This window comes from Lactuca serriola, chromosome 3 (genome assembly GCF_051521515.1).
Source record: "Lactuca serriola cultivar US96UC23 chromosome 3, Lser_US96UC23_V15, whole genome shotgun sequence".
Lineage (NCBI taxonomy): Eukaryota > Viridiplantae > Streptophyta > Magnoliopsida > Asterales > Asteraceae > Lactuca > Lactuca serriola.
Genome location: NC_136410.1, coordinates 256,291,488 through 256,305,108, shown reverse-complemented (window position 1 = coordinate 256,305,108; position 13,621 = coordinate 256,291,488). Strand labels below are relative to the sequence as shown.

Here is a 13,621-nt window from a genome sequence, read left to right as displayed (position 1 = left end):
GCAGAAACGTTCAGGGGCGGAGGACATCATGTAGAGTATCACAACAACTGCATCATACTAATCAAAGTAAACACAACCATTACATTGAATATGTAAAGTATTTATATATGTTCGATACATAATTTGTATGACAACAAAAATGTATAACAAAAGTATAAAAGACGCGACTATCATTTACTTACAAAACATTCGGGTCTTGGTAGAAGACTACATTGTCATAACAAAACATCCGGGTCTTGGTAGAAGACTACATCTCAAACTGATAGAAAATAAGGGATTTTCTAGTGTTTTCATACTTACATCAACATTTTCATTTAAAGGTTTACATGGCCTTCATAACAGATTTTCATAAGCAAGACAATGACACTTAATTACTTATGAATTCACCAGCTTTAAAGCTGATACTCTCTTTCAAAATAACTTGTATTCTCAGGTCAACAGTAGACAGGTACGATGGCCAGGTTTTGAGAAGACGGAGCAGACAAGTCTCGTCTTTTATTTTGATTGTATATTTTTGGTGTCTTACTACAATGAAAGAACACACATGTATTAAAACTTTACTTATAATGCAATGGATGATGTTGTTGCTTGTTTATTATATTACATTGTTGTGATACTGTACATGACGTCCTCCACCCCTGAACGTTTCCGCCGTTCGTGGTTTTGGGGTGTGACAGTTCCTTCCTTCCTTCTTCTTCAAATCACTCAAAATGGCAAGAAACTTGAACAACAATAATGGGGGCTTAGGGTTTTGGGTTCTGGATGAAAGAGGCTATAAGGAACCCTAATAGAGAGAATAAGATGCATAAATAGTGCCCAAAGTCCCGGATTTAGGGTTTCCCAACCCAGACCAGACTCGCCGAGTCCACTTGCCAACTCACCGAGTCGATCACTTACTTTACACCTGGATCCCGCTTCGACTCGCCGAGTTCCTCCCTGGACTCGACGAGTCGACCCTCTTTAACTTATGGTTTTCCTTTCCTTTCTTGACCTTTCTAATTTCGGGTGTTACATCTTTATTGACATTAAGAACTCAAACATTAAACCTGATGAAATCATAGTTGCTAGCATGCTCTCTGTCTGTGCTCATCTAGGCTCAATCGATATGGGCAAATCCGTCCATGACTACATTTGTAAAAACAACATAAAATAGAATTTATACATTGGGAACTCTTTGATCGATATGTACTGTAAATGTGGTTCAATAGAGAATACATTGGAAGTCTTTGAAGAAATGGAACACAAAGATTCAGTTTCCTGGACCTTTCAGGACTTGCTGTGAATGGAAATGCCAATTACGCCCTTGACCTTTTCTCCAAGATGTTAATGTAGTTGATATGTTGAGTCGACAGGGGATCCTGATAATAGCAAGAATTATGTTCTTTCATCAAACATTTATGCGGGTGCTGTGAGATGGGATGATGTTGTGAGATGGGAATTATGTTCTTTCATCAAACATTTAGGACTTGGTGTTTGTTTGGTATTCTTGAATGAAGGAGGGAATGGAAAAGATAATTCCATTACTTCCAAAAAAAAATTTGGTTGATCACATAGAAATGATAGAGTGATTACCAAAGGAATGTGATTCCTTTTAAACTTTGCTTTTTTGATTCTTCGCACACCCCTTATTTTTTATCATTCCTTCATTCAAAGAAAGAAAACTACTGATTTTACCCTTTATCTGTTCTTCTTGAGTTTTTGTCAATATCACAACCAAATAGTGAATCAAACAAAAGTCAACAAACTCAACTGTTTAAAGCCAACTTGATGATCAATTTCTGTAGTGAAAAAAAGTCTTTTAATCGTATTGTTGAACTTATCCAGGTCTATGATGGATTGTGTATTAAAATAATTGAATTTATGTAATATTTTATGTATGAAAAAATTATAATTTAATTAAATTTGAAAAAAAATAGAGTGCTAGGAGTGTTACCACTCCTTATGAAATGCTAAGAATTGGATGCTAAGACAAAAAGATGACATGGCAGGCAAAAAAGTGACATGACAAGGTGTTAGGAGTGTTACCACTCCCTCTGGACTAAGTGAAGAGGACAGTTAGAGTAAACATTACAGAAAGTTTAAAAGGCAGTGTTAATATATAAGGAACAACTAAGATGATAAATTGTTTGTCTTCACCACAAATGGGAAAACACAACTTTGTTTTGTCATTATTTTGTTACTTACGAGTGGACGCCAAATACTCCTAAATATGGTGTGGCCATTATTTTGTTACTTGTTATGAACTCACACCAAATACTCCTACATATGGTGTGACAATTATTTTGTTACTTTGTAAGAGTGGACGCCAAATACTATTTAAATATGGTGTGGTGGTTCTGGACACAACACAAAAAAATGGTTTAAGTCAAAGATTTCAACTCGTTTAATTGAACGAGTTAACACGACATGATGTGAAATTATAACGAGTAAGATTATGGTTCAAACATTCAACACGAAATGACCCGTTTATTTGCAACTTCTTTTAGGTAAACCAAGAATGCTTAAAAGTTAAAACCAAAACCAAATGTAAATTATTATTTTCTTTGGATATAATCATTTTATAATGTGAAAACCACTAATTAGCGGCCCCAATCAATGCTTATTTTTAGTTTTCCACTTTTTTCATTAGTATTACACACTTCGTAATAAGGATGTAAACCATTTCGGAAACAGAAGAACCAAAAGCCGGTTAAGAAGTGAATGAGAAACTAAGAACCGAACAAAATCTAATTGGTTTAGGTTCGGTTATAGTAGGAACCCTATTATCTTAGAAGGTGTTTAAGTATCAGAACTGACCCGAACAATACATGAATCGAAAGAACTGAAAACCAAACTACTATTCATTCACATTTTCACCTTTTCCTTTTCTATCTCGATCCTACTTTTTCAACATATCTAGTATTTCAATCTAGCAGGACATGACAAACTTACAAGGTCTAAACCCTAACCGCAAACCTGACAATAAAGTAAACATTTATGCGAGACAATAATTATATGAGTCAGGTTAAAGCCAAGCTATTTCAACTCATTTAAGTTTCAACCCGACACTAAGATGACGCCTTTGTCACCTCTAATCCTTAAGGTCATGAAATGACTACTAATCATTATCATTATCATTATATACTTATAAAGGAAGCATTTTTCCTTTCACCACATTCATTTGAAACTCCCATGACTTTTCAATTTCTTTCTAATAATGATTATAAGTTGGTTAATAAGGTTAAATAAATATAAAACCTAAAGTGTAATCATATATAAACTAAACTTCAATATTAAAAAGAATATATTTTTTTCTACTTATAAAATTATGTTTTTAACTTTTAACATATTATACTTAATTTATTAGGTCTAATATGTTGTTGTATGTAAACCATTATCATCTTAAAGCTAAAACTTTTGAACAATTTGCATAAAATATTTAAATTGTTAATTTCAATATAACCTTACATGATCAACTTAAATATAAATTTTAGTTCAACTTAAGCAACCTAAAAAATATTCTGTAAATAGTTAAAAGTGATAAATTATAGTGTCTTTCTAATAATGATTATAAGTTGGTTAATAAGGTTAAATAAATATCAAACCTAAAGTGTAATCATAAATAAACTAAATTTCAATATTAAAATAATATTTTTACTTCTACTTATAAAGTTATGTCTTTAACTTTTAACATATTATACTTAATTTATTAGATTTAATATGTTGTTGTATGTAAACCATTATTAGTTTAAAACTACAACTTTTGAAAAATTTCGACAAAATACTTAAATTCTTAATTTAAATAAAACATTATAGGGTCAACATCAATATAAATCTCAATTTCACTTAAAAAACTCAAAAAAATATTTTGTGAATAGTTAAAAGTGATAAATTGTACTGCTAAATGCAAAAACTAAATTGTAATATGAATTTAACTAAAATATTCCCTAAAAATATTTTTATAATCGTTAAAAGTTTTCAAATAAATAGCGTAAAATAACTTACAATAACAATAGTTAAAAATAACTCTATGTAAATGATTATATAGTTACCTTTAAAATAAAAAATAAATTGTTTGATGTTTTAAATAATTACAATGATAGAAATTAAAACATTAACCAAATAAATTTTAAAAAATTAATTAAAAATAACAACAATTATAAATAACATTAAACCATGTATTATATTTAATTTTATTCATGAGTAATCCGCGGGTAGAGGTCATTCAAAAGATCGAGATTGTGCAGTTTTAATAATTATATATTATCATATAATTTAAAATAATCAATATATTATATCAACTTAGTATACAAATTATTATATCAAATTTAACAACAACATTATTGTTATATTTAAAAAAAACATATATTTGTAAATATTTCAACTATGTAGATGCTTCTGCGCAACGCGCAAGCATTCGTCTAGTATTATATATATACAGTGGCGGACCTTAGTGGAGCCCGGGGGGTGTCGAGCCACTACTCTGATTCCCACACATAGTGTAAAACAAAAGTTTTGTTTTTTCTAATAGGTGCACCGACTTAAAATACGAGTGCCACTACTAATTTAGATTTTTTCGATTTTTTTTAGTGGCACACTTACTAAAACGTTATGCGTCCGCATATATATATATATATATATATATATATATATATATATATATATATATATATATATAGTGAGATCAAATGAGAACACCTAAAAGGTTGAGAACGTGAGAATGGATCTGGACCATCTAAATATTCAGATCTGAGGCTATTATTAAATGGGTCATTTGTGTAAAATGTAGAAACAACCGGTATTAAAGTGTAACTTGTAAAAGGTCATAAGACTATAATGGTAATTGCAACTTTAACTCATTCCTATAATTTCTCAATCTCTCTCATAATGTCGTTCAAATTACTTCCCCTCTCTCCACCTCTATTTCTCTCTATACCTAGGGTTCGATCAATAATCCGCCTCATCGTCTGCATTCCACAATTTCTTCTTCTCACAGCCTCCCTCTATCGCACCATCATGTGTCACATTCGTAATCAGACCATCGCAAGTCGCCAACTCAAGGGTTTATGGTTTTATCGTCTTTTCTGGTCGTGCATCGATTTTGCTCTAGACACCGATTACATACCATGATCTCTTCCTCCCTCAGCCATCGTTTTTTGCAGTCCTATTCGGGCTGTCGCACCATGGTGGTGTGTGTATCACCCCAACCCATTTAATCACAGTGATAGAATGTTCCTTTCTCCCTAATGGCAATCTGAAAATAATTCAGGAACTAGGTTTTTTTTTACTCGCCATTCGTCAAAATCTTCCCACACCCAAGGTTCGCCGACTATCAGACCTATTTCGCCGTCCTTCTCGTCACCGGTATGCACACATCCTATTTTATTCATTTTTAATTCTATAAATTTGGAAGGCCCACCTGACTTTGCATCATTGATTTTAGTTAACATTTGTTTTTTACAATATCATAGGATTGATTACTAAGCTAATCGACTGTATATTTTGAATTGATGCATTTTGTTTTGGGTGTTGTGAATTAAGAAAAGAGGAATCAACATGTTTGCCTTTTGGTGCTTCTATTGGTTCTCAGTTTATAATATTGGACAGATGTTCATAAAAACCAAACATCTCTTTTCTTGTATTAACTTTATTTTGATGCATTTTATTCATTTTTTTCTTTTATCTACAATTGATCTCTTTTTTTGAAGTATTATTAGTAAAATTTGGTTTTGGAATTATTGTTAGTGTCTGTTTTTCTTTTACTAATCATAGATTTAGTTCTATGATAGGGAATATGGTTATATAATTATAGACGATTAAAACATGAATTAGAATTTGGAATAATATGTGGCAAATTGGCAAGTGATTTACTTATAATCTTATTCACTAACGATTAAAATGACCGAAAATACAATATGTTTGGTTTTGCATTTGTATTTGATTATAATCATTTTCGATTGGGTATTAATTTGTTGTTTTTTGGCTTATTCACTATGTAACAGGACGAATGAAGTGCAACGAACGTGATGAATTTTAATAGGTTAGATGGGCACTTGGGATCTCTATTTTCGTATTTCTTGTTGCCATTTTTTTTCTTTGGAATGTGTTTATCATTTGTGAAGACAATTGTTATATATATATATATATATATATATATATATATATATATATATATATATATATATATATATATATATATATATATAGGGAGAGAGAGAGAGAGAAAGAGAGGGAGAGAGAGAGAGTCATGTACGAAGTGTTTAAATCATTTATGAATATAACTGTTTTATATATATAATCATTTTGAAGTGTTTCATCATTTATGGATATAGCATTAGTACTTTATTCACCACATTGTTCGTTGTTTTTCGAATATAATTAAAGTGTTTTAATCTTTTATAGTTACAATTATATTTAATTTTTGATTTTCATATTTTGTTTTATTCATTTATGATTACAATTGTATTCATAAACAACAATATATATTTTATTCATGTTTAAATATAACTGTAAAAAATATGATTAAAGAAAACTAATTCAATAAATTGGTAAATTTATAGTGTGTTGTTCACTTCTAAATGAGATTTTGTATGAATCTGTTGAAAAAAAGTTGTTTTTTTTTATTAAAATAAAATAGTTAGATAAGAAAAATATGAATATTCAAAAGCCTCGTTTTATAAAAAAAAAAATTTATTAATGAAAAAAAAAAGATGATTAATTCACTTTTTAGGTAGTTACTTTAATTATGGCTAGATTTAAGGAAATCATAATTTAATATTAATAAGTTAAAATTTAATTTAAATGAAAAATATCTAATTTACCCTTATAAAAGTATGAATATTTGGATGTATTCTCAATATTTTAGGTGTTTTCATTTGATCTTTTATATATATATATATATATATATATATATATATATATATATATATATATATATCTTAAAAAACATTTACAAGATTTTGCTGAATTTTAAGAGGTACCACTTTTAAAATATCATATACAACAACTTTATGTATTAATAGATAAATCTTATTCGGTCAAGGTCAAAGTTGAACAACCATTCCACACTTTCAGCAATTTGAATCGGTCAAAACCCGGTTAGATCAACGTTATTTAGCATCTTATTCATGGTGCTACCTTGCCAATGTCGCAAGCCACGACTGTTGCCACCGTTTCTCATCTCCTTCTTCTTTCTCTCCGTCGAACCAATCCGTAGAACTAAATCCTAAACAAATCTTAGAGTTGAGGGCCTTAAGCAAATCAAGTTATTAACCTTCGTTTTATTTCTTTGATTACATGATCCAATCTGTATACATAGACTTCTAAAGAAAATAACGTCCTCCCATCTCTTTTTTTTCTCCCCTAAAGGTTCGATTTTCCTGTTCGTCATTGTTTTAGATTTTTTTATTCATTTGTGCTCAAACGATTTTGATTTTTAATAGGTTTGATTCATAATAGGTGTTTTAAAGCTCTCATAGGTTCAAAGTTCTAACTGGTTCATTTTTTACTGATTTTGTTTCTTTCTTGCTACTTTAGTTTTTGATCATATGATTGCACTACGTAATTATCCATTGCAGCACACCTACAAATCTAAAACCTTGCACTACATCATCCACCTCAAGGTTATTCCTTGGCTCTATCAAAATTTGGAGTTTAGGGATTTTCATTTTTATTTTCTTTTGTATTAGTCTTAAAGGAAGGTAATATTCTACCGCTGCAGATTACACATATACCATTATTGGAATAGGCGAAAATTGAAGAAAATTATCCGGAGTTAAACTGACTCTGAATACTTAGAGATTAATCAGTTATGTCCATTGATTTGTTTCCTTTTTATCTGTTTTCTAGATTTGAGAACCTTAGATTTGTTATTTTCTTCCCAGGTTAATACAAATAGATGGGTTATAGAACATGCACTCCAGGTGTTTGACAAAATGTCTCCTTAAAACTATAACCCAAATTTACTGCACTCATCTCTTGACCTGGTAATAGTTTATCTGTGTATTTGATTTTCACTTGGCATTCAGAAGCAAGACAAAGCAATATCACTCTGATCAAAATCAAGAAAATAAAGGTCCAAACAGACCTCATTTATATATGTAAAATGCCCTCTTATAAGCCCTTCAAAATGTTGTTTGTAGCATACTTTATTTAAAAATATTATATGGAAATTTTGATAATAGATACGTCAATCACATAACCACACTATTTGGTATTTCCCATCCAAATATTAATATGAGAAAAGTGATTTGATGAATACTTACTATATAAATAGTTAATTGGTTTTTAGTAGCATGTTTTATTTTATTTTATTTACGATAACTACAATTTTGTACTTAAACCAATGTTTTCCAGATTTCTTGATGTAGTTCTTAGATCTTGGGTGATTGGTTGTCTTAATCATACAAATTTTCTTGAAAGAGAGATTGGACCATTCATCTATCCATGTCACTTTCTAATCAATGATATTGATAGTGTTTGTTGGGTTTTCTGTTTTAACTTTTTTTTTTGTTATTATTAATATTCGTTTCTTTTTAGTAGTGTTGGAACATCAAATAAAGTCATGTGCTGATTCCAAAGGTAAGTTTTTAACATCGTTTGTAATCATATAACATTTACTTGACCAATCAATGTTTTAGAAGCTATATTTATAAGCAATTTACCAGATTTTATGAGTTATTGTGTGCATTGTAATACACAAAGGAAAAGTTGTAACAATATACTCATAATTTTGACTTAAAGTGTCCCTGTCTAACGATTTTTTTGACAAAATAATGTATGGTTAATTACTTATTTGACAAAATACGAATTACTTATTTGATGAATCTCTATACTAATAAAAGAATAGTCTTTTTGCCAAGTGTCATAATATTAGAACTCCTAATTAATATGATACCACTTGTCATTCTATTAATTCTCTATTTTAAATTCATTAAACCTCCTAATTAATGTGATGTTATTTGTCAATCTATTTATTCTTTATTTTAAATTTTAAATTTTAAATTTTATATTATTGTTTTCATTAGTTCACAAATAAAAATAGTCTAATATATATGATAAATTAATTCCACATATTTATTTGAATCAATAATTATAATTTTACATAACTAATAAAAAAATCTCTTAATTAATAATGTATTTAAAATTTTATATAAAATAATTGATTAATAATTTTGAATTTTTTACTATGAATATTTAATTAATTTTGTAACCGTGGTTTCCACGGGTTATAAACTAGTATAGGTTATGAAGTCTTGGATCCCAGGAACCAATTAGGAACCAATATTGAGTGGTTATTATGTGTCATTAAAGATAATCTGTCTGGTTTGTATGTCATATGTAAAGAGTTTTTAAGACTCAACTCAATCTAATATCAATTGTGATTTTTTTTTTATAAATTTAATGAATGTCTTATGATTATTTGTGAATACGTGAGACATGGAATTAGAGATCAAGGAAAACTGTAAGACATCCACATTAAAAGTAAAAGACTAATCATGTCTTGGTGGTATATTGATTATAATTTACATTAATACCCAAAACATAAGGAAAATGTTTAACAAGAATATATATAAATATGTATTTCTAATTTTGGACTTTCTCTAATGATTTTGTTGTTTCAAAACCTTCTTGTTTTAAAAATTCATTTTGTATTTATATAAAGTTAGTTATACATATTCTTGAAATCGTTTTTTTTTTCTTCCACTTCAAACTTTCATGTTAAATGGAAACAATTGAGATTTTTTTTAGAAATTGGATGCAATTATTAATTCATGATTTGACATATATAGAATAAAAACATCATTCTCGATTCTACGAGAATTTTTATGAATATCTTTCATTTGCTTCTCTTCGATGAAAGTTTGATTTTCCCAAAATGTATCATAATTCTTATTCTGATACAGATTTAACTTCTGATCAAAAAAATATATATTGATTATATTTCATCTCTTTAACAAGTTTAGCAATGAGCATACTTTTCAATTCAGAATAACAAATTTGATTAATATAATAGTTTCTATGTAATTTTGCCATTTGTTTGTTCACAATATTTAAAAAACAATTGTAAATACGTAACATTAACCAAAATATAATTACTTTTACAAAACTTTTTATTTTTTTTTTCATAAATGACAACATATTTAACATTCCAAATTGGATGTATAGGTGAGAAACAAATTGCAATCAAATAAGGCTTGGACTATTTGTTAAAAATAGACTATTCACTACCCGCCATATTATTTATTATATGAGAACGAATTTTTGAAAAAACAATTTGCACCCGTTACTTGGCATGGTTAAACAAAGGATAACCAAATTTTCTCATCTTCATCTTTGACTAATTGAAAAAAAATAAATAAATAAAAAACGGTAATATACTCTTATTAGAACATTATACAATTACATCCCTTGAAGTATCCCCCAACAACGACAAAAACAAGCTTATAAAAATAAAAATAACAATTCCACCCTTTCTATTTCCATCCCCAAACTTAGAGTCGAGCTTTTACAAGTTCCCGGCAAATCAAGCCGAGCACGCCACACAGCTCCGGATACAACGACTTCCTTATCTCGGCGTACACCTTGCCGTCCCACTTCCTCTTAATCAACTCCTCCGCCAGACGCACACCACCTTCAACCGTCTTCTCCCTGTTACCATACGCCGCATCAATTAAACCCTTCGCCACCGCTTCCTCCGCCTTGACCTTCACCCCACGCAACAACACATCCCGCCGGACATTCGGCTTCGCAACCTTCGATCTCATCAACACCGAGACATACTCAGGTAATGCCATCCCAATATCGACTTCACTCATGTACAAAACCCCCCGATGGCGACTCATCAAGACGTAGTCGTGGCTCATAGCGAGCAGCTGTCCTGCGGCGGCGGCGTGGCCAGTGACGGCGGCGATTGTTGGCATAGGAAGGGAGATGAAGTCGGCGACTAGATCTTTGAAGAGTTCCACCATGTGAAAGAGGAGGTTAACTGCTTCCGAAGGAGATCCTCCTGAGGCGGATTTGGCCCAGGCGAGATCGAAACCGTTGGAGAAGAATTTACCTTCGGCGACGGTGATAAGGGCGGTGCTGTGAGTGGATTGAGACTTGGCTTCGGAAAGAGCGGATCGGATGGAGGCGATGAGAGTAGGATTCAGACGATGCTCATCCCTTCCGTCGCCGGTTAAAGTGAGGAAGAAGACGTTGCCGCGCTTTTCTAGAGTGCACATATCGTAGACTGTTTTCTTGTTTTCCTTTCCACTCGTATATATTGAAAACCGATTATTTTGAATAGAGGCAATATCTCTAGGGGCTACTTCAACGATTTTCTCAATCATTGTCAATAGTCAAAATCAATTAAACCAATTAAATTCATTAATGTCATTTTAGTTGCTTAGGCTGATCAATTAAACCAATTAAATTCATTAATGTCATTTTAGTTGCTTAGGCTGTGTGGTGTCGTGTAATTATTACCTCGGTATGCTTATGTTGAAATTATTATATGAGATAAGGTTGCAAACGAACTAAAGGTTAGAATAATTATTTTTGAACTGTTTAACAGAAAGTTCATTTATTTAATAAATTAATGAGCATGAATATAAATTATCGTTCGTTTAGTTAAACAAACGAACATTGACAATAGTCTCGTTTGTTTATGTTCGTAAACATTTGTTTATATTGTTTGTTTACATTCATCTAAGATTGTTCGTTTAAGTTTATATATGTTCAATTGTTTTTTATTATGTTTTCATTTATGTTCATATATATTCAATTGTCTTCAGTGACGAATCTAGAACCAAAATCAACGTGGTTCCTTATATAAATGAAATGGAAAAAAGTATGAAAATGTAGGTCTTTTGGCAAAAATAAGGTAGTTTCTTATGTTTTTTATATAGAATTGTTGTATTAAAAAAGAAAAAATGTAGGTCCTAGGACCTACCTTGAGTATGAATAGCTACGCCCCTGATTGTGCTTGATTATCTTTGTTCGTTTATATTCGTTCATTTAGCATGTTAACGAACATAAACAAACAAACATGAACAAGGTAATTTGTTAAACGAAGAAACGTGGACAATAAAACTAGTCCGGTTATTCTTTCGTTTTCGTTCATTTGTTCGGCTAACTTAAATGAAGGAACATGAACATGTTCTTGTTCGTGTCCGCTAAAAAATTGTACCATTTGAATATTTGACAGTCTGCACCATAGCCGTTGCAACGTCTTTTTCATTTTCCTCACAAATATATATATATATATATATATATATATATATATATATATATATATATATATATATATATATATAAGGAAATGATCAAATGAGAACACCTAAAAGGTTGAGAACGCGAGAACAAATCTGGTACATTAAATATTTAAAATCTAAGGTTGTCATTAATCATTAATTTAAACATAATATTAAATGAATTTAAATTGTTTTTTAATTAAAAAATATATAAAAGGGTATTCAAGTAATTTTATGATGTCAACCATTTTGAATATATCGGGTAAGTTTGACAATTAAAAGAAATAGTTCCTATGTTTTAGTAATCACAACTAACTTCTTATCTGTGGGAGGATTCGGTCGTATTTTCAATGCAAAATATTGTCACACCTAAACATTTATACGACACTCGATTACTACTGTTCATCCGTAAAGAGATTTGTGCATTCAGAAGTCCGTAAAGGGTTGAAGGTGGAGGAATGTCGTTGATCATCAACTGAAGTGGAAGAAGTAAGCTTTCTAATCTTTTTTGAATGTCGATTGAGTGGAAAACGAGTGTAGTAGTGGGTTTAGTTTTTCTTAATGTGTACATTTTACCGATTCTTAAAACCCTAGAATTAGGTTTTTTCGTTTTTTTCTTTATATCATCTATTATGAACTGTAGTGACTCTAAATCATTGATGATTGGTGATTTAAAGTTTGTATTTTAGAACTAAAACGTTGGTGTATGTGAATGTTTAAATGAAAATGGTAATTGTAGATGAGTTTCGATGTTACGGTAGTCTGATATGGAATGTATTTAAGATTAATCGTTTATGATTGTGATTGAAAGTTTTAAGATGCAGATACATGTGTAGTCGTAGTCGACTAGTTTGAACTGATGTACGATTACGACAACCCAAAAATTAGGTTTTTTTTTGTTACTTTTTTTTCAGAGTCGTATTGTTGAATGGCAAAGTAAGTAGATAATCAGTAGGACAAGAGGAGTAATTGATATTAGTATTCGACTTTGAATGATGTTTAATAGTAAAAGAATAAGGAAGGGTATAAATGTCTTCACTATTGATTATTTGTAAAATATGATTGTTTGTGCTACAGAAATACTTTTCTAGTATTAATCCTTGTTGTTGGTTGTATATTATGTAGATTGTTAAAGGCATATTCGGTTGTGAATGGGTACTTTATTGAGTATGTATGTGGTTTTGATCCTGTACATGATGTAGTAAGTAATGAATAATGGTGTAGTAGTCCCTACTGGTTTTTGTGACTAACTTAATTACATTGTTTGTTAAGTGATGACTATTATAGACATTACTCTGTTCTTGGGTGTGTGTTTGATTGAGTTTGTGTTTAGTAGGGATAATTTATGATTATTTTAGTTGTTAATGGTTCAATTCTGAGTTATAAATGAGTAAAGGTATGTTAAT

The 13,621-nt window shown here is 30.2% G+C and overlaps 1 long non-coding RNA gene and 1 pseudogene across 1 annotated transcript; one reads left to right on the top strand and one right to left on the bottom strand.

The window, feature by feature from the left end:
* Positions 1-7,057: 7,057 nt before the first annotated feature.
* On the top strand, positions 7,058-8,911 carry LOC145093920 (uncharacterized). The gene is made up of 3 exons (XR_013703136.1): positions 7,058-7,347; positions 7,516-7,601; positions 7,700-8,911. It is a non-coding gene; the product is annotated as an uncharacterized LOC145093920 (long non-coding RNA).
* Positions 8,912-10,337: 1,426 nt separating this feature from the next.
* LOC145093919 (enoyl-CoA delta isomerase 2, peroxisomal pseudogene) lies at positions 10,338-11,327 on the bottom strand (annotated as a pseudogene).
* Positions 11,328-13,621: the final 2,294 nt, after the last annotated feature.